General features: G+C 47.2%; 1 protein-coding gene across 2 annotated transcripts in view; it reads right to left on the reverse strand.

The window, feature by feature from the left end:
- Window positions 1-18,630: 18,630 nt before the first annotated feature.
- SOBP (sine oculis binding protein homolog) overlaps window positions 18,631-22,496 on the reverse strand; it is a 165,927-nt gene continuing 162,061 nt past the window's right edge. For both annotated transcript variants that reach the window (XM_027551284.1, XM_027551283.1), the window contains one exon: window positions 18,631-20,562. The gene's annotated coding sequence lies outside the window, so the exon portion shown is untranslated. The remainder of the gene's footprint in view (window positions 20,563-22,496) is intronic.

Genomic DNA, 22,496 nt, shown 5'->3' on the forward strand with positions numbered 1-22,496 from the left:
GTGTGGAGGTGGTGCAGCTGCTTGGGTCGCAGGGGTTCTGGCAGCACCAGGTACTCAGGAGAGTTGGTGGCTAGGGCAGCAGGAAATACAGTGCTCCAGAAGGGTATGGCAACCAGTATTGGCCAATATGCTCCAGTATTCCTGCCTGGAGATCCCCTCTCCCTGACAGAGAAGCCCGGCAGGCCACAGTCTACAAGGTTGCAAAGAGTAGGACACAACCAAAGCAACCCTGCATGCATAGATGCAGGACATTTTTTGCCTATGGCAGCTCTGCCCCAGTGAGAGATGAGCGTGAAGGTGGCACAGCTACTTGGCTTGTGGGGACCCTGGTGGCACCAAGTGTGCAGGACACAGACTGCCTCTGCCGCAGGAGTTATGGCCCTATCAGAGTCATTTTTCGAGCCTCTTGTAGCTGGCGATCAGAAGGCCTTTTTGGCCAGTCTTTCTCCATAGCTCTGCCCATTCAGGTACTTAGAGGGTTCCCTTCCCTGGGGTCCTTCTCTGTTGTTTGGTGTGTCAGGCACATAGAGGGGCCCCCAGGCTGGGTTCCTACTCTGTAGTTCAGTGTCAGGCACTTGATGGGCCAGCCTCTCTATTGTTCAGCTGCTGATGCTGGCGCGGGGAGAGAGGCTATGGTGATGGCTCCACACCGCTATGTGTGACTCAGCAGTATCACCTTGCCTCCATGGCTGCCTGACTTTCCTCCACAGGCATTTCCCCTCACAATTTCCTTCCTCACATCCCCTCGATCCTTCTCTCCGCAGTCAACAGCAGCCCTCGCCCTGGGATTGGTCCACAATCCCTAATCCTCAGCTCCCAGCCTCTGTACCTTCCACCGGACCTGCGTCCCTGTCCGGGATATGTATGGCTGCAGCAAGGACTGTCTGATTCTCACCCCATTTAGGCTGCCACAGATCAGCTATTTCACTCTCAGCCTTGAATGTTTCTCCTCTGACTCAGACAAATGCCCTGCTGTGGGGATCAGACCCCTGCTTCAGTTCCCCCACCAGCAGAGGGGAGGTCCAGTCCTACTAACACTCCCGCTTTTCTCCCTAGTTCCTTCGTCCTACCGAGTTTTGCATGGTTCTATATATTCTTTTCCACTGGTTAGGTACTCCTGTCTGCTCTCAGCTGAGATATGTAGGTGTTCTGCATGCACGTCTGTGTCTGAAGGTGTATTTCTGATGTATCCATGGAGAGAGATGTACTCCATGTCCACCTACTCCTCCGCCACCTTCTTCTCTCTCAGTATTGTTTTAATTTATTATCAGAGAAAAGTAAGATGTTTCCAGAACACCTTGTTCTTTGACCTTAGACAAATCACTCAACTTTAAAGCCAAATTATACATCATAAAGAAAAAAAAATGAAGGGATACACTACAAAACACCCAACCAGTATGCAAAACTGTCAGGGTCATGAAAAAGAAAGACAAGTGGGAAACTATCATAGACCAGAGGAGGCTAAAGAGACAAAGGAATCAAACAGTGTGGTTTCCTGCCTCGGATTCTGGGACAGAAAAAGGACACTCATGGAAGAACTCCTGAAATCTGAATAAGATCTGGAATTTAGTTCAAATCAACGTGCCAGTTTTGGCTTCTTAGTTTTGACACGGGTACCATGTTCTGTAAGATGCTAACAGTGGGGGAAACTGGGCGGGGTATACAGGAACTCTGCATCCTATCTTTGCAACTTCCTTGTAGACTAAAATTGTTCTGAAATAAAATATTTATGCAAAAAAAAATTCTTTTCAAGTCAGGAAGAGTGGTAAAATGACCTCAGAATGCTAATCAGCACTGGAAGAAAACAGAAAGAAATAAAGCATATTTAGGATTAAAAAGGAAAAACTAAAACTGGTATTTATTTGATATGATTATTTACACAGAAAATTCAAAGCAACAGGCAAATTGTTAGAACTAATAAGGCTTCAATCAACTGTTACATACACACACAGATAATTAGATGTAGATATTCTTTTTTTTTTTTTACTATATGTATACTTATTTATTTTAAAATTGTAGACAAAGTACTGTGTCAATATCTGTTGAGCATAGCATAAAGTCTATACCATTATAACCCAAAGAGGCTGAGTTCATGATGAAATAAACATGGTTTTATTTTTATTTTAATTATTAAAGAAACAAAGTCTTTTTGTTCTCACTGAAATTATTTTTATATTTGAATATGCTTCACTATTTTCTGAAACTCAAAAAAATGTGTGATACAATCATTTACTTCCATTCAGTTCAGTTGCTCAGTCATGTCCGGCTCTTTGTGAACCCATGGACCGCAGCATGCCAGGCCTCTCTGTCCATCACCAACTCCCGGAGTTTACTCAAACTCATGTCCATTGAGTCAGTGATGCCATCCAACCATCCCATCCTCTGTCATCCCCCTCTCCTGGCTTCAACCTGTCCCAGCATCAGGGTCTTTTCCAAGGAGTCAGCTCTTCACATCAGGTGGCCAAAGTATTGGAGTTTCAGCTTCAACATCAGTCCTTCCAATGAATATTCAGTATTGATTTCCTTTAGGATGGATGGGTTCGATCTCCATGCAGTCCAGGGGACTCTCAAGAGTCTTCTCCACCACCATAGTTCAAATGTATCAATTCTTTGGCACTCAGCTTTCTTTATAGTCCAACAATCATTTAAATGTTTCTTAATTCATTTTCTCCAGTGTTTTGTTGTAGTGGTTTTTGCAACTAAGGAATATGTCTCATGAAGAAACATAAATCCATAATTTTCTTTATTGGCTGTTTTAACTAAATTTCATTCACCAATTATGGAAAGACTTTTGTTAAAATTTGGCTATAGATTTCCATCTTCTCTGATGTCAATCAGTTGTTCTGGCAAAGCAATAAACAGGTTTTTAGAAGAGGTAGCTATTCTTAAAGATACCATTATAATAGCAATAAAAGCTATAATTTACTTAGGAATAAATCTACCGTACGATGTACAATAGCTTTATTAAGAAATAAAATTTTATGCTGAAAGATATAAAGAAGAAATGAAATGAATGGAAAGATGCACCATGTTCATGCAAGGAAAAATGTTATATTGTAAAGATGCCACTTTCCTACAAATTAACATAGAGCATCAGAGTTTTTCATAGGATATTTCCAGAGTAGTTAATTTCCATGGAGGGACAAGCCACAGGAAAAACTCCACAGAGCAATGACCACTGACGATAGTCTGATCTCTTCTTTGCCACCATCCCAGGGTGATGGGGTCTGGGTCTCAGTTCCCATTCACCCCAATAGGGTGATGAGCAGAGGAGTATCCAGTCAAACCTACGACTGGGTATGTTTCAATACTGGCTGAGTTCTGTGTTTTTGAAAGAGGAGGAACATAGAAAATTGGTTCCTGCTATTTCTATTGCTCAGGAACCAAAGCCTCTTCAACCCTTGGCTCTGGCCAACTAGGACATAATAAATAACCCCACTAGTGGAAAAAACGCCTTCATTTCATTCCATGAGTTTATAAATCAGTATGTTACTCAGTTATCCCCTGACTTCATCTAATATTTTTCTCCATCACTCCACCATTGGGGAGAGTGTCCTGCAGGAAAAACTTACATTCTGAAATGTGCATTTCATCTTCTTCCAGTATGGAAAAGCAGGCTCACTGGAGGAAGGGGGAGCAGCCACTGCCAGCGCTCTGCTTGGAAACCTGCCACAGAAAGGCATCCAGGAAGAATCTCACTGGAAGATGACTATCAGGCTGGATCAGGAGTTGACAGCCTGCAGCTCATGCACGAACTGCAGTGACCCTCTGGGAGAGGAGCTGGCCCCTTGCCCTGCCGGTGTCTGTGCCTCCAATCCCAAGAAAGCGCTGTGACATGGCTCAGCTCAAAAGACCAACCCCAACAACGACACCCCTGTGTATATGGGACATCACAGTTTGCAAACCATTTTGTCTCCTTTGATCCACAGAACAACCCTGCGACTACTGCCATTTGAAAAAGGAATGTGGCATTTTACAGATGGGAAGCAAACCTAGGCTTCAGATTCACAGCTAGCAAGCAAACAAGCCAAAACTCACGCCTAGATTAAAAATAAATTTAAAAACTGTCCTTACTCTTCTGTCTCCACACTTGGTGCATCACTGCTTTCTGGATGTTTCCCGCCCCCGACTCCCACCTGTCTCCGCCTCTTGAAACTGTGGTTTGGTCAAGAAGCCCCGCAGGGGCCGTTTTACTCCTCTGAAGTGAGAGAGGCCTGTGGTTGGTCCATTGGCAAGACTGAGGGAGGGGCTTTGGTAACTTCAATACAGTGCTCCTGCTAAAAAGAAAGGCAGTTCCTCAAAAAATCCCTCTCAAAACGAGGAATTTTAAAGAGCAGCCGGCGACACCTTCTCCGCGTGCTGGGCGTTCCTCCTGGAGCCGCGCAGAGCAGGCACCTGGCCAGCCCACTGCTGCCACCTTGTGGCCGAGAGAAAGAGCGCCCACCCACTCCCCACCCCGGAACCCCATCAAACAAGGAAGCTGAACAAGGCTAGGGCCGGCCGGATCTTTTCTGTCCTTCCCGGGCTCCCCTGGCAAGCCCCTCCTCTGAACCCCTACTGCCAGGTTTGCTAGGGAGCTGGTGTAACCTTCGGTGGGTGGCTGCAGCGCTTCCTCAGGCCCCGGGACTGTCCAGCTCCTGACGGTGAGCACGGTGGCTGTCACAGGGCCCTCTAGGTGGCACCTGCTGCCCAAAGCGGTAACCAGCACGCAGGGCACTCGCCAAGCAACTGACAGATGAAACAAGGATTTGCTCGTAAAAATAGGCCTGAACCGGACACCTGAATGCCGGGTCTGCTGCTACAGACCTGAGCATCAGAAAGCGGGCAGAGGACACTGCTGGAAATAGAGCTTGTGACAGACAGCCCTGCTAACAGCCACTGAGGCAAGTTTAGAGGCAGAAAGCATCTGGGGCCTTGTTCCACAACTCATATTCTCAGGGGACGCTGATAAGCTCTGGAAAAGGGGTGCTTTTTGATACCTGTTTGTACGTCCTTCTAGTGGAAGCATTATATCTGAGTCTGAGATGCAATCGCTCTTTTAAGATGCAGTGTGCAGTGATTTCAGTCCAGGATTTGTTTGTTTTTAATATTCCCACCAGTAACCATCCGTGGGGTTGTGATTTGCTTAATAAGAACTTAAGACCGTTCTATCTCAAAGCACCATGACATCCCATTACACTTGGTAGCTTAGGGTCCTGAAGCAGATCATTTCTTCTCTAGTCCTCTGTTTCCCTACCTATGAAATGAAAAGATTGAACAAACCTGTATTTCTTAAAATGTGGTTTGTGAACATGTGTGCATGAGAGTCACGTGGTCTTATTAAAGACCCAGATTTCAAAATGACTGCTTTGGGGTCTGGGTGGGGAGTTGGGGGCGGTCTGCATTTTAATCCATTCTTCAGGTAATTCTTATGTACTAGTGTTTGAGAGGCAGGAAACAAGCTGATGTGGGATCTAAGGCTTATTGAGATCTATATGCACCAAACACTGACCAGAGCAGATCCTTTCCCTCAAAAAGCCCACAGTCCTGCTGGGAACAGAGACGAGTGAACAGAAGGTACAGCAAATGATAACAGATGCTGTGGAGGGAGGAGGAGAGAGTGGTAACCGTCTAGGACATCGCCCCTGAGGGCTTCGAGGGGACTCTGGGGTTGTCCGGAAAGACTGGGTCACCCAGGGCAGACAAGGTGCTGCTGACGGAGGTCGGGAGGGGCGCTGTAGGCCTCGTGAGCAGCATGTGACCTTCCACCCGTCCTAGGACAGAGGGGGACTGTTAGATCTCTGATGCCCCACCCCTAGGGTGAGGCGGCATCTGTAAGCCGAGAGGGAGACGCTAAGGATTAGCCTGACGTTTTCATTTGATCCAAAAATGGATCCAAAGCTCTGGTAATCTCATCCTCCCCTTCCAAAGCAGTAAGAGGTCAGGTCCTCACGAAGGGAACTGCCCAGGGCGGCAGCACTGTGTCCGACAAGGCACACACGTGGGCGGGCCGTGGGAGCCTCCGCAAAAGCTGGCCTAGGATTTGGGTCAGCACATTGCTTTCTCCATAAAGGATATTTAAAAACCCTAGTCCTTTTCCTCCTTATTTCTCTTTCTCCTGCCCGCCTTTTCCATTCAATTTCCTTGACTATCAATTTCCTTTTGAATTCCCCTGATAAGGAAGCCTGACAGTGCTGCAGTCCGTGGGGTCGCGAAGAGTTGGACATGACTTGGTGATGGAACAACACTGTCTAATATTTAAAACTTTACTTTCTGTAACTTTTAGAAAGATGTATAAAAACTCAACCCCATCTTTATTCACCTGCTACATAGGATCTGATCTATGATGTTCAATCTGCCTTCTATGCCTCACCTGAGTTCTGTCCAGGCCTTCTTACCCAGATGGCCAGTGTCTGGTCTCCTCAGCCTGGTGCCCTTTTGCATGCCCTGAGCAGGAACAAAGCACCTTCCCACCCATATCCTGCTAGTGCTGTGCTGGAGGCTGCTTCTATGGGCTCATAGGAGCTGATTCTTAATTTTCAGGAATTTTCTGAGTCAGTTGTTAAATACAGACATTGTTAAAATTTAAATTACACATATTACAATTCAATAAGATGTTAAAAAGTAATCGATGCTCAAAACATACCACTTCCCAATTATTTTCCACCTTATACTCTTCTCTCTGCTCTTGGGGTTATTTACACCTACTGTATCTGAATAATGGAAATACTGCATAATGTGGAGCCTCTGCACAGGTCTTGCCAACTCCGAGTTCAGTGACATCACACTGGTAGCTTGATCATAATGAAAATATTCATGCCACAGAAATCAGCATATGCTAGACCCGAGGGCTTGATTTATTGTTTGCTGATTGTCTAAACTTAGGAAGATGATGGAAAATATTAATATTATATTGAGGATTAAACTCAAAACATGTCCTATCTATGGCTGTGATATTGCAAATAGCACAAAAACTTGAAAGAATATCCTCCCCATATTTGAAGGCTACTAGCTGATTTAGGAAAATATCGTTGCTGTCACTGAAGAATAAGCAAAGTTTCAACTTGTGTTTTTGTGGCTTTACTTTTGTCTTGTTGGCTAATGTACAAGAAAATACCACTGAACATTTCTTCATTTTTGCAGCCAGGTACAGGTACAAGAATTCAGCCAAGATCAACAAAAACATCCTGTGAGAATTAACTGGCAATAGGGAATAGATAACAAAAGAGGGTTGAATTATATGATGTGTAAATTGTATGCTAAACATGTTTTATATCAGCAAAAATTTATAAAGCATGTGTGTATTTATGTATATGCACTTGTGTATTTTCTGTGGAGCCCAGGGTTAAACACCAGGGCACACTTAATCGTCTCTGAGTGTCATGTCAGTGGAACACAACTCACACGCATCAACGCAACAAAAGCTTTGTTGGTTTTAATCACCATAGTGTCACTGGAAGGAGCACTAGATTGAGGTCCCTGAAGACCCATGTTCTCTCCTTGACACTGCCCCTCACTGGCCACCTGCCACTGGCCAAGTCACGCAACCTATGTCCACAGCTCAGTTCCCTCAGGTGCAAAGACAGGTGCATTGAACGGCATGAACAGTCAAGTCCATTCCAGGCCTGAAGTGTTACGATTTTATGACTGTGTGAGGAACACATGAGTCTAAATTGCAAGGCTGCAATCCGGGAGAGGTTGGAAGCACAAAACTAAGGATACCCCCATTTACACTTGAGTGTACAATGTCATCTATGAGGTCGCAGGTGTGTTTAAAATGCCTGCATGTGGTTTGGTTAGTATACTTTCAATAGGAATGACATGAATCCAGTCAAAGGGGAGGAGAGAGACATACCCATAAAGAATGTCTTCCTAGGCCTGTCAGTTTGAGATGAAACAGCATAAATCTGCCCATGGAGATGGGAGTGAGAAAAATGCATTAAATATACTCCTCAGGCAAAGGCACTCTTGTCCTAACTGTCCCCCTCCCCACACGGCACCAGTAGCCCAGGACCCGAGGAGAGATGCCCACAGAGCACAATGATCCAAAACCCAGCACTTTAGAGCTCCCATGGTGCCTTTGGAGATTTCAGGATGCTGAGCAAGAAATGGTTAAGCAAGACTGTCCTGAGCCCGGCAGCCACCGGCAGGGGAGGGGCACTGATTAATAACGCGAAAGGGAAGCTGGGCCTCCTTCTCTCTGCCCAGTGGGGAAATCCATTTTCAATTTGACCTCAATGAGGAAGTTACACTTCCTGCCAAAAGGAGTGGAGCACAACCTTCCCATCCCCGCAGCACAGAAGAACCAGAAGACAGAAGGCAGATGGAGAGAGATAGCACCGAGGGCTGAGCAAGCCCAGGAGGGACGGAGCAGGGCGCTGATGGACACACATACACACCCTCCTTGGTAAGACAGGGATGCTCACTCACTGAACTGGAGAACACAGCTGGGAAAGGAGAAAACGCTCCCAGGTGTGGAACAGGAGTAGCAGGAGACTCAGGAGGTCAGCGACCGTGAAAGAGTCTAGACACACCAGGCCACACCGCCTATAGTTGCCTTAGCAGAGAGTGCGTGGAAAGCAGACCAGAAGTCCACTGGATATTGGCATTATAGTATGTTTTTAAACTAATGTATGATTTTTTAAAAATATGTAGATCTTATCCCTTTTTCTGTCTTTATAAAAGCCCAAGTTGAAGAACCCCTCTGGAAATTGCTTCTGATTGACAGCTGGTGCAGGAAGACCCCGACCTCATGGTTAAAGCCCAGGATCTGATGCTTTAGAGTGAGAAGAACCAGGTTAGTGGCCCTGCCCCCTTGATCTTCGTGTGCTGAGATCTTCAAGACATCTGTTTCCTCTAGGTGTGAGATACATTTGCACGTTCACACACTCTATCGGCTAAGGTCCAACCAGAGAAACAGAAAGCACCTCAGCGCTTACGTTCACATGCAAGGGAATTCAATGAAGGGGATGGCAAGCTGAGCAGTTAGGCAAGGGTGGTGAGACCACCCCAAGACAGAGGAACAGAGGGAGGAGGCCACTCAGGGACCTGCCATACTCTGGGCTTTCCAGAGGGGACAGGAGACTCGACAGAGAGGAAGTTGTTACTGGAAAAGCTGCCTGAAGCAGGGGGGCTGGGGTGAGGGGTGGGGAAAAAACCTTTCTCCCACATTCCCATTGGCTGAACTCAGTCATAGTCTGATTCCCTCCCATACAGGGCAGAGCAGGGAAAGTGAAGGAATGGGCCCAGAGCTAGCGCACACTGGATTATTTAATCCTGGAAGTAACCCCGAGTGACTATTACGATTTCCATATCACGAATGGAGAAAGCAAGCCTCAGAGATGATAAAAACCAACACAGCCAACAGCAGCATAAATGGTGGAGCTGAGACAGAAACTTAGATCTTCCATCTGTCCCCCCACACTCTGTCCACTCTCCTTATTTGGTCCTACAGTGGTGTGAAGGCAGGGCTGTCTACTGAGCCACATGGCACTTCCAAGCCACTGATGGTCGTGGTCCTTAACCTGCAGCTGTGCCTGGGCCAGGAGTCACAGTCAGGGCACCACATGGTGCTCTGGCGAGAGGGGAAGCTGCTGGGCGCCAGGACTGCCATCCAGGGAGGTGAGCTCGTGGAAGGTCTTGCCCAACCTCCCCAAGCCTCCATGAAAGGGCCCTGTGTGCTCTTCAGAAGGTAGAGCAATGGGCCAGCACGTAGGGTGTGCCAGCTCATTATCGAGCCCTCCTTCTGCTCCCTGGAAGCCCAGCCTGGGTGGGCATTCTGTGTTTCTGATGTCAGATGGCCTGGTTCCATCTTTCACTGGGGCTGGTATTTGGTTGATCCTTCAGGCTCCCATTTGGCTCATAAAACACAAACATCTGCTGGGGTTCTGGTTGGCCTGTGGCAGGCTTCAGAGTGAAGCGGGTGGAGAAAAGGTGAGAAGGAGAGAAGGAACCAGGGGAGAGAGGACAAGAGCAGCCTTTCTGGACGAGTTCATTAGCTACTGGGTGATGGAGAAGCTTCATCCAGCCAGAGCCATGGCCAGCCCCCAGGGACAGGAGAGGCAAAAGAGAAGATGAAGTTACATGGAGCTTCACTGGAAAGCTTGGAGTTGAGTCTGTGCAGGCTTTTCCTCCGTTGCTTTGCTTCCTCCAACTGTTCCTTTTCTCACCAGTTGGCTATTATTTTCTAACCCATTTTGATAATTACTTTATCAATCAAGAAAGATAAACAAAAGCCTAAAATTACATCCAAGGGAATGAGTTCCTAGAGCCAACCAATCTTTAGTATTATGATTTTTATATTTAACTTTTTTTTTAAAACAGAAGTGCTTGGGAAACCGTTTTAAGGCTTGGTACTTCATTTGTGGTTCCCTAGAAGATATTAGCCACCCTCTGCCCTCCTGGCGCTGATCCAGAGGGCCAGAGAAATTACTTAAGGAAATGCTATCCAAGCAAAATAAACACTCTAAAAAGATTCACTTTCAATTGTATCCTTATTAGAACAACAATTTGCCTTTGATTGGCTTATTAAATTAAGAGAGTATTGGGTTGAGGGAAAGCCACTTTTAAAAGGTAAAATGCAGGGAGTCTACTCTACATCATTGCAACTGCTAAGGAAGAAAGAGTGTCAGTTAATGAATAAAACTCATTTTTCAGAAGCCAAAATGTTGTCTAGATGTGCCCTGTGACTGGACATAAACCCAATGGGGGGGCGGGGCCTCAACTTCCGCCTGTATCCTAAATCCTTGACTTTGGAATGAAAAAGTCATTGGGGCCAAGCACCCTTGTGACCAATTGGAAAGGCTTGCATGGCCTGCCCCACCCCACCCAGACCCTCCCCGGGCTCCTTAACTCTGTGCCCAGCCAGGAGGAGGCCTGGGTTTTCTCTCCCATAGAGAACACTCAGGACTAACATCTTCAGTGATTACTCCCGACAGTCCTTAGCAGGTTCCATAGGGATAGCAGACCTGAAGGAAACCATCCAATTTATAGCTGCTCACGTAAAAGCCATCAGGAGAATCACGAAATGATTCTCCATATGGTGCCCTGAAGCTTCCAAAAACTATACGAGAAAGGGGCTTGGAAGGAATTCTCTCCTCTTCGGAGACAAGGAGGGTTGAAGCCAAGCATCTGTGGCAAGCGAGGAAAGACACTGCTCCCCAACACCCACCCCCACGTGTCCCCAGGGGTGGCCTGGAAGATCGTCTGTGAATCGGCCCCGCACCCGGGGTCACCGACGTCGGCTTGTTCGGCTTTTCCATTAACCAAGCTTGTGTTTTCTAGTGTAAATGAACTCTACAGTTACATTGTGTGGAAGCATCGGGACATGGTTTGCCAAATGGAAAAACATTTGGAGGTTGGGAAAAATATCTTGCACATAAATTACTGAAGGCACAGAGAATCTAAAAGAGGGATGAAATCAGAAGCCAAGGAAAAGCCGGGAAGGCGCCAAAATAAAAAACGGAGAGACAGAGACAGGGAAAGCGATGTAATGATTTCTCTTAATGACCTGCCTTCAGACCAGAGAGGCAAGTTTCTAAGCCATGTTTGAGCCTCATAAAAGCCATGTGCCTGCGTATCGGGAAATATCCTTTAAGTGGCAAGATCAAGCCCACATTTTTCATCCTTTCTGAGTGGAGCTCTCCATTGATTATGTTAAGAGCTCACCACCGGTAAGAAACACAAAAAGCTTATTGTCTTTGACTGTGGCAAAGGCCAGTTACACACTTGTTAATTTCCTGATTTATGACACTGAGGAGATGAACTGAGGGCAAAACTTCCTTCTGTCTCTCCCTCTCTCTGTCTCTGGCTCTCTCCACCTTTGTTTCTGTCTCTCCCTCGCTGTCTCTCTTTTGGTGGTGGTGGTGGAAACTATTAAAACAGAGGCAGATCAGGAAGTTTGTGATAAAGAGAAGCCAGGCTCTCGTCTGACATACAATCTCTCTTGGCTTAACTAAACTTGCTCCTTCAAGGCCTGCCATCAACAGAGTTGGGCTCACGTTTCACCACTAAATCTGAGTCAACAATCTCTAATCTGGACACTGGGTTCGGAATCCAGGCTCAGGTTGCACTTGGAAGCTGACAGCCGGGACGAGAGCTGAGAAAAATACGGCCTTTGTTTCGGGTTTGCTCGTCCCCGCTGAGCTGAGCTGAGGTCATGTGTCGTTTTCTGTCATCAACAAGATAAAAGTTTGCACCTCTCTGGCCCCGAAATGACTCTCCTGCCATTTATATTAAGGCCAAGAAGCTCTCTGCCCTGGGATCGGAGGGCCAAGTGTGTGGAGAGCTGGGGTTTGGAGTCCTTTTCATCTTTCTGACACATGATACCGTGACATAGGCAGCCCTTGCTGGGTTGCTATGCAGATATACAATTTCTGAAAAGTTACACCCGGAAAATGAAAACCCTGGGCTGGATTAGCATTTCACAAAGAACAGGGATAAAATGTGTAGCAGTTAGGCTAAAAAGCTAAAAAAAAAAAAAAGTGAATTAAAGTTTCATGAAAACAAACTCTTTTTTAAAAGGATCAATACGTAGAAAAGTATCTTATTGCATTCCTGGCCTCTGGTCCTGAGCCCTAATCCAGCTACCGAACGTGAAGGGTACTGTGAGGCGTACGGCCGAGCCCTGGAAGGGAGGTCTTGGTGTGGGCTGGGGGCTCCAGTGCTGGGAGAACGTGATCCAGAGGAGCCCTCCTGGGTGCTGTTATTTTATGAAACTCTGCTTTCTCTGCCTATAATTGTTTTCATTTTTCTATGTTGTGATCATCTTTCCCTTTTGTTTAAATAAACCTAGAAAGAAAGGGATAAGAATACCCCACAGTCCAAAGCTTGTGGCTAAATACGCTTTGGCACTGACCTTCCCTTTCTTGGTCAAGGTCAAAAGGCACGCCTTCCAGAGCTCATTCACTCCAACACCAGCCTTTCCTAAACAAAAAAATTTTTTTCAACTACTTCCAATACCAGAAATTATCTTACACAGGACATTTAAATGAAACGTGAGTGAAGTGTTGGCAGGAGAAGTAGGAGAGGAGAAATGAGGAGCGGTTTTTCCTTTTTCTCCCCAAACAGCTGAGGCTTCCTGAGCCGGCCTGTCCACACCGCTGGGCAGGTGGTGGCCTCTTACTGCTGCTCGGACATCCTGGGGGGGAACAGGAAATGGGGTAGGGGGTTTCACAGACATAGAGGGTGTGGAGGAGATTTGAGGGACTCAGGGTCCCACAGTGAGGGAGGTGCAGCAGCCAGAATCTACAACTACAATCTACAATCTACAACATATCTAACAACTCCTTTGACACTGAGTGTGCCCTGCGTGACAGGTGTGTGAAGGGAATGCAAAGATGAATTAGCCCTGGTCCTTGCTCCCAGGCTGTTAAAAGGAAGCACACGAGTGGAAATAAGCACAGCAAAGAGCTTAGGAGTGAATCCCCTTGAGCATTCCTATTTGCTGGATTGTGAGGCCAGTAGGGTTTGCAGAGAAGAGTTCTTTTTCAGGACAGGAATTGATGGGCGGTTAGGTGGAGAAGAAATGGGCAATTAACTTTTTCTATAACTCAGGGAGATGGGAACCACTTCTGTGCTCGTCCACATGACTTCCAGGATTGATGCTCCAGCCACTCTCAAAGATGATGACATACATGAAAGTGTATGATTTGGCCTCAAAATACTCAATTAAATGCTCTTGTGCTCACAAGATGCTTTCAGGCATCCATCCATCCATCCACAAGAGGGAAGCTGAAACGTGAGTGTGCTGGTGAGGCGAGGGCCAGATATCCGACCGCCCAGATGCAGCAGCGGGCTCTGCCCTTACTTAGCCTTTGTGTGCTCAGCTTCCTCATCTGTAAAATGGGAATAATCATAGTAATCACCTCCTAAGGGCTGTTATGAGGCATAAATAAAATAATGCAACCAAGGTGGCATTTAGAACATGTTGGGTAAATGCCCATTAAGATTAATGGTGGGGTTTATTCTGGTGGAGTTCATTCCCTCTTGGAGGGGGTCACATCTGCTGGTTTGGCCCTACCCTGCAGGTGAGGAATGGGAGAGGAAAGAGAGGGTGATCTCTTTCCAGAGGTCTAGAAGCAGACTGGAATGATGTCATCAGGCATGTGCCCCGTTGGCTGATTCAAATTCGTACTGAGTTGTGACCTGAGTTGACACTGGTATTTCTGCAGCTGTGTTATCACCAGAGAGCACTGCACGTGGGGGCTGAGGGCCCAAATTGTGAGTTTCTTCCTTATCAGCTGAGTGACCTGAGCAGATCACTTAATCTTCCTGGACTGTATCTTTCTCATCCAGAAATGAGGATCACACTGACTGTATAGCATGGGGTTTATTAAAAATTGTCTGGGCCCATCTGAGTGACTGCCCTGTGTGGAGTCTGGCACTCGGGGACTTTCAACATTTTTGTACATTTGTGCAGTCAGCTAGCCGACCTCGGATCCAGTGGTCCAGCCCCAAAGTGACGGTGAAGACGGGCTCTAGCCCCCTGCCACTGGGCAGAGGGACACAGTCCTGTGTGGCCCCGGCAGTCCCATGCTGCTCTCACTTGACACCCCTTCACCATCCAAACAAGAGCTACAGGAGAAAGCCCCGCTTACAGCTCCCCGAATCAGAATAAGGGAAATGGAAACCAGCCCCTGGCCCACATGCCCCCTTTCTTCCTGCCGCAGGAAACCTAACACGAGACCAGAGTGCCTTTCTCTTCTCTTAGCTGCGGGCCCAGGCCCCTTCCCATCTCCCTCAAATTTTCCCTATGGAAACAGTGACAGTCGTGTTTTTGGTGATGTTCAAAACCAGGCATCAAGAGAAGTAGATTAGTTTTTCCTCTCTGAACACAATATAGAGGTCAAAGCTATCTGAAGTGCATGGTTTGGGTGCCAAGGCTGGGGCTTCCCAGGTGGCACGGTGGTAAAGCATCTGCCTGCCAATGCAGGAGACGCAGGTTTGATCCCTAAGTCAGGAAGATCCCCTGCAGTAGGAAATGGCAGCCTGCTCCAGCATTCTTGCCTGGAGAATCCCATGGACAGGGAGCCTGGCAGACTACAGTCCATGGGGTCACAAAGAGTCAACTCAGCCACAACACGACTGAGCAACTGAGCACCCTCCCCCTACCACACACACACACACACACTTGACCTGAACTCTGCCTGGACCGCCGGGCCTCCTGGGCACTGGTAAGGTTGTTTAGCACTGCACAGAGAGCGTGGCCACTGGAGCTCACTGCTGCGTTCTGCCTCCATTTGTGGACAGAAGCCTCCTTCATTGTCATGCCTCAGGTTTTTTTGACTGAAATGGGGATGATGGTCAAGCTAGTGCCTCTCTCACAGGGTTGTTATGAGAATTTAGTAGCGAATGTATGCAAAACTGGGGCTGCGCACAAAGGAAGCACCTAAGGATGGGACCAGCCGAGGCTCCTCCTTTCATGAGAACGCCACACACTGATGGCAACTGCTCATTCCGTCCACCATGGCGAAGACGGAGAATAAGAGGCCGTTTCTGGGTGATGAAGACTAACTTGCCATCTATATATGTACCCGAGGGTCAAGGAATGATCTCTAAGGCTTTTGGGGGGAAAATGTGTAACCGTCCCATTGCCTGGAGTCACTGCGGAGCACAGAAGCCTTGGGGCAGCGCTGAGTCTTCTCCCTTTTGTGTCATGCCTCGCTTTTAAAAGCTGCCTGAAGATGTACTGAACTGGGGCTGCCACAGCACCTCCTCTCTTGAGCCTCAGAAACAAAAAATGAAACTCCAAACGCAGCCTTCCCATGTCTGCCTCACGGTGGCTCTGGTTTCCGGGGTTCCCTGTCCTCTCCTCCCATTAGGCTTGTAGGAGAAAAGGGCCTCAACTCAGCCGACATTTTCTGTAGCAAGGATGGAGAATAGCTCCTCAAGGATGCCGAGTTAGGAAGGCCAAGGTGCCCTCCCTTGAGGAGCCTGGATGATGTGGGAAGAACAGTGTGAGACGAGGCCTCGGTGCATTTAAACAAGAGCCGTGGGAGCCAGAGGGAGAAACGACCAATTGCCCCTCAGGGAAGCAGGCCTGACTCCACGGAGAGGTGGCACATCAACTAAGCTTTGAAGCGGTTGGCTTGTTCATTGTGGTTACAGATAATAGTAAGAAGGAGGGCTTTCCATGTGAGGGGCCTAGGAGACACGAGGCAGATAAGCAGGATCCGCTTCCTCAAGGACTTCACAGACTCGTAAAGGCATGGCCAGGTGAGTGACTGGACAAATTGAGTGTGCTGTGCACTGGACGGAGGTAGGCTTGGAGGGGCCTCAGCCCAGAGGGGAGGGGAGGAAGTGGGCCCTGCAGCCTCCCCAGGAATGCGTTCCTAGAGTAGTTGCCAAGTCTTGAAGGGCTACTGATACTGCCCTGGGAAGACAGGGACAGACAGTCAAGGCCAACTCCCTGTGCAAAGACACAGGAGTGGGAGAGAGAGCTGGGGTGTCAGGAAACAGTTCCTAATTCTGCAGATGGTGTGCAGGTGAGGCTGAGGGCAGGGAGCCAGTGGGGCTAGAAAGGCCAGCAGGGGCCAAAGCGGGAAGGGTTCTGGGTGCCACTCCATAGGCCACAGGGAACCGCTGAAGAGCTGTAAGCAGGGTAGACACATTCCCGGGAGGGACCCTGTGGAAGCTTGTCAAGGAAGCTGAAGCTAAGCTCAAGTGTAGAGGAGGAGCCGGAGAGGACAGGGAGCAGGTGCGAATCCTGAGTGCCTTTGCCCCTGGGCCCCAGCCCTGGCCTTTGGCTGTGCCCTCTGGGCAGCACCAGCTGGCATCTACAGGTCTGCTTGAAGCTCAGGCTGCCCATCCAGTGTCAAGGGAACATCTGCAAAAGAAGTGGCTTTGTGTAGCTGTGAATCCAGGCTCAAAGTGTGCATTCATATAAACCTTAGGAACTTACAGAGAGGTCCTGCTGAGACCAAGAAGTGGTCCATCTTTTCCACAACCCCACCTTCCCACCACGTGTAAGCCACCCGGGGCAGGAGTGGTGAGCTCTGGTCTCTCCTGGGCTACCCTCAGCATCACATATGGGTGTGTTCAGTGGGCCTTTGCTAACCAACAGGGAATTCACTACCTAATTTCTCCGAAAGCAGAGTGGCCTCAGCCTATCCACACACCCAATAAGCCGTGGAGTGGGGTAACCATGAACACTCAACTCTCTGGCTTAGTTTTAAATGAGGGCCACTTTAGAACAACAAACTGAATCACTGCCAGGAACTTACAAAAATGACAATCCATGAAGATGTCAACATGCAGATTGGACGTGCAACCTGGGTTCTGGGCCAAACCCCTGGGTTTGAATCCCATTCTGTCACTCACTGGCTGTATGATCTGGGGTGACTACTAAACACACTGAGCTTTTAGATCCTCACATGCAATTAAAAAAAGGGGAGAAATACTAGGACCTTCTGTGAGTAAATGAGGCTAATAATGTACTTGTACTCAACATAATGTTCATAATGTTCATAAATGTTCATAATGTTCATAGTGTTCCTAAATGTTGGCATAATTATTTCTATTTTTCTCTATACAGTTTTGATAGCCCAAGAGGATTCTGTATTTCAGGGAACACTGAGATTAAGAGAAGGTAGAGAAAGAGGAAAAGGTGTGCTGTCTGATGAGACACCACGGAATCTTTTCTTATTGAAACAAAGGGAGCTTTTGTTTCCTGAAGGGTCAACATGTTTGCTGGACAATCTTGGACTACAGACAAAAGCAGAATCAGTATCCTGGGCGATGGTGTCTACAGCCAAGTCCAGATAAATAATGCTATCAGGGACTCTGCACCAGACCGCCCCAGCTGGTGCCCGCCCCTGTATGAACTCGGCTAGGGCTGAGGGATTCCCATGGAGTCATAAACATAAACCCACACTCGGAGCCTCCAAGATCGCTCAGGCTTTACAAGAGAAAGAAACTAGGTCGTCAGAATCCACCCCAAGAATGGTTATTTAGAGAAGATTGCTGATGGTGCCTACGTTTTTTTAATGAACATTTATTTTTTGACAAGTGAAACCAACTCAGTGTGGAGCCTGGGCAGGTCAATTCACTTTTCTAGGCTTCAGTTGTTTTTTTTTTTTTTTTTAATATATGTAAAACAAGAGGATTGGGGTAGATCTACATTGACTAGAACTAGGTATTCATGTACTCTCCATCTTAGAAACTTTCTGATGTTTAATTCAGGTACCAAAGCAAAACCAGATTGACTCTTCCCATTCATGAAGCACTCCTGACCTACAGGTGAACTGATGTACTGATGGGAGCGGAGTGCACCGGGGAGTTTTGCTTCTAGCACATGGCGCTTCCTGAGCCTTAGAACCAAACCCTTGGAACCAAAAAAATCAGGACTTGGAGAGCCTTTGGGAAGGGGTACCCCAGTATACAGGCCCAAGAGCTCACTCCACATGTGCTGTGTGTTGTCAATGATGGACATGGTGGGAAATCAGACCCTCAAACAGACCAGGTGGGCTCGTGTTTGCAGAGATGCAGGTTGGGAAGGGCCAGCTTCACTTCTTCTATTTCGACATCTTTTAAAACTAGCTTTATGTAAAAAAAAAAAAATTTCCCTGGGGGAAAGACATGAATACCTTCTGTAACAAGGAAAATAACAACAATAGTCATAATAATGAGAAAAGCAAAATAAGCACATATAAGTGCATTTTTCTTTCTTAGAGATTTATTTTTGTTTGATGAATCGGACACTGTGTCAGGGAATGAGGAAACGTTGGGGGCCCCCCGCAGGGAAAGGGGTGCCCAGAGGTGGGGCTGCTGCGTCCTGCATGGGCGGGTTTGGTGTTGGGGTCGGTTGGTTGGTTTAATCGGTGGCTGGAAGTTTTCCTTTTGTTCACTTTTATAAATCTCTCCCTGGGCTTGCGAGCTTCCCCTCCCTCCCGCCCCCTTCCCCTGCCCCCCCACATTTCATTTTTAAAAAGCGAGCTCGCTCGCCAGGTGTGTCCCCCCAAGCTCTCACAGCTCTAATAAATAAGGAGCACCTGTAAGACAGTAGCTTGACTTGTTAAGTGACTCTGTACAAAGGAGGATATAGAAATACAGTATGTACACCGCATCCACGGCCCCGTGGTGCTTCAGGGCCAGCATGACACCGTCCTTGCCTCACCCGCCCCCTCCTGCTGCCAGCTCAGCGGCCTGTGGGCGGGGGCACCTGGACCCCTCCAGAGGGAACAATTGCTTTATTGGAGTTAGTAAACAGATACACTGAATCACAAGGTGATTTGATTTTTTTTCTTTTTTTTTTTTTTTGTTTTCTTCTTTTTTTGGATTTTTTTCTTATTTTTTCTTTTTTTTTTTCTGTACTCATCAGAATGGGATACTCCACAACTGTCTCACCAACTCAGTGCCAGTACACATGCTCTAGAGGACTTCTGGACTCCCAGCTACAACTGTACAAGTGCACACAAGAAAATCTACCCTGTTATCCTCCACCCACTGATTGAGGATCGAATTGCACATTTCTCTTAACCATGACAGGAGAAAGCAAACAGTGAAACAGAATCATGGGTGAGCTTTCTCACTTTCCCTCCTGTTTTCATTGGTTTGTCCATACCATTCTAATTATCATGAAAGGGCTCTGCGTATAGAGAGATTGCTTCACTGACTTCCTGGATCACCGAAAACCATCAGGGTTGAAATTTCATCCAAGTCTTTCGTGACGCCCAGCAAATATTCCCCCTCGGATTATTTTACACCTTCAGGGCATTTTGGTCTTCAGTTCAACACTCTTGCTCTGTTCCCAAATGGGGCGCTATTTAGGGGAATTTAAAGAGAAAGCTGAGAAGAATAAACATTTACCGAGTTCTCTTGGCATTCAGTCTCTGAAAAACCACAGTATAAACTATTCATGCTGCTTCTTACATCTGTCAAATCGAAAATTAAAAGCCATAAAAGTGTAACACTGAAAATATGGCATTAAAAAGGATAAAGGTGGCCTTTGTAAAAATAACAAGAAAAGTATATTAGCCAATAAAATATTCTAACTCTTCATTTAAAAGTGCATCCTGGGCAGGACAGAGATGAATCTGGAAGCGTTGGGACTCCAGTACGATCCCTCTCCGCCGTCAAAACGTGAACAGTATAGGTCCAAAACCATACAATGCAAATCACAACTCTTCGTGTAGCAGCAAAACCACAGCAGTTTTTAAAAAGATTTAAAAAAGATTTTTGTTTTCAAATCCAGATCGTCTTCCAGCCTCACCCTCTGAGCCTTGGAAGATGGGGCGGGGAGAATACCTACATTGGTCCTTGTGGCTTGTTGGTGTTTTGTTGTTGGGTTTTTTTTTTTTTTTAAACCAGGGGCAAAATCCCTAAGTTCCTCTGGGGAGAAGCAGAGATGGTGGCGGCAGGAAGGCTGGGCCCGCTTGGTGGGTCCAAGACGTGCTGGCTTCTCTGGGCTAGAGGCCACTGAGGGAGAGCTGCTTCCTCTGAGATGCTTAATGACAGGAAGCGGCTTTATTTGCTTGAGTTTTAGCCAGAGGGGGTGGTGAGCGGACCAGCTGGTGTCATTGGATGGCGAGATATGGTTTGCTCTGCGCCCTCTCTCCATGCAAGTTACCCTGTGAGTGCGCGTTCCTAGAAATAGAGGAGAAGGGGTTTGTTAGAATCCACTGGACCAAACCGCCCCCCACCCCCAGGCTGGGGAGAACCCCGGCATGAGTCAGAGCAGTGCGCTCTCCAGCCGGCAGGTCAGACTAGAGAGGAGGCCCCACAACGGGGCGGCACAGCCTGGTTTCCACACAACTTTCATTCACGGTTCTGTGCAGGGTCAGCCCTGCCAGCTTTGTGTGAGGAAATGAAACTCGAGTCGCTTTTTGGAATACCATAATGAGCATGGCGCACCACGCCCTCGCCCAAAGACCACAGCGGCATCCTTTGCGACCCGGCAGCTTTTGCTCTCCACGTTAGTGCACCCTTAACTGGCAGGAGGTCTTTGGAGCTGCTCAAGGGCACCCCCAAAGACAGGCAAGCTCGTTAGGGGACTTGGAGTTGCAGACCTCACCCCATACCTCATGTAACAGCCCCGAGGTTTGCTGCAGAGGAGGAAGGCCATGAGATGAACGTTTTAGCATGTGAAAAATTCCTGAGACACCTAGACCTCTCTTTAGGGGTTTCCTACAGGGACCACTGAGCTGGAAGAAGTGTCCCTCTCTGTGGGTCAGCCTGAAAGGTGAGCCACTCACATCCCTTCCTATCCAAACCCAACGTGGGACTCATCCCAGTACATCAGGTATGAAGGACGGTCACCAGGAAAGTGGGGAACGCCCATCCCAACTTCCACCACAGATGTCGGGCTCTGCCTCTCTATCTTTACTGGCTTATTTCATTTGCTACCAGTTTCTTGGCTTAAAATACAACCTCCTGAAGACACTCTACCATCACCCCTAGGAAGCAGCCATTTAGAAGTTGGCCAACCAAGTTGTAAAGTCCCTGAGGTGTGGGGTAGAGTCTGTTTTGTTCACGTCCCTACACCCAGGGACAAACGTGTTCAGCTCAACACACATTTGTCAAATGAATGGGAGTCAAACAACTCTTGTCCCCCATGTCCCCAAACAGTACTTTCTTCCCCCCTGCCCATAAATGGAGATGTCAGAAATGTGAATGGGTAGAATTTGGCTAACATGATGTGGTAGCAGAGGGATCGTAAACATCTTTACAACTGTTGAGATTATTCCTAGAACAATGAACAAATAATTTCAGGTGATAGAATGGAGAACTTGAAGAGACCCCAGAGATAATATACACAATTTCCTCATTTTATAGACGAAGAAATAGAGGCTACAAAGAGACCTGGAAACGTGCTCAGAGTGTCTGCAGCATGAATTTAGCGCAAGTGTGAAGAGGTCAAAATGCCCACTGGGAGGACTACATCCAAGCTTGTGCTTTGAACCCTGCTATCCAAATCCTGGTGTTAATGGTAACCATAATAATGACCAGCCAAAAAACAAGACTTGAAAATCTGAATGTGCATGACAGGAAATGCCTGAGTTCCCCAAATCACATTAAATCACCAGATCCGTGTGCATTTAATATGTATATTAAATAACCAAAGTGAAAATGCAAAACACCACAAATATGCAATGGGAGTGGAATTACAAGGCCATGGAAACCTTTTCATTTGGCATGGTCAGATTTGGAAATGTGGCTATTTATCTCAGAATAAAGAGCTCACTTTAATTTCTTTTCCTCTTATTCTTTCTCTCTCTCTCTTCTTTCTCTTTCATTCCTTCCTTTCTCTTTCTTTCTTGTTTTCTTTAAGACAATGGTGAAAAAAGGTACCAAAACAAAAACACTAAGAGCCACCATCAAATAAGAGGTCACAAAGGACTGAGACGAGAACTTGGAAACTGATCCAAATGGACAGAGCATAGCTTTTCTGGGGAGGATTTATTTTTGTGTAAGAAGCACAGCAAGAAACTTGCTGTGAAGGGAGGAAAGCCATCCCTACCTCTGGGCTTGGGACCAAGAGTGACCAAATCTCATAGTCAGAGGGGACCTCTGAATCCTTT

This window comes from Bos indicus x Bos taurus, chromosome 9 (genome assembly GCF_003369695.1).
Source record: "Bos indicus x Bos taurus breed Angus x Brahman F1 hybrid chromosome 9, Bos_hybrid_MaternalHap_v2.0, whole genome shotgun sequence".
Classification (NCBI taxonomy): Eukaryota; Metazoa; Chordata; class Mammalia; order Artiodactyla; family Bovidae; genus Bos; species Bos indicus x Bos taurus.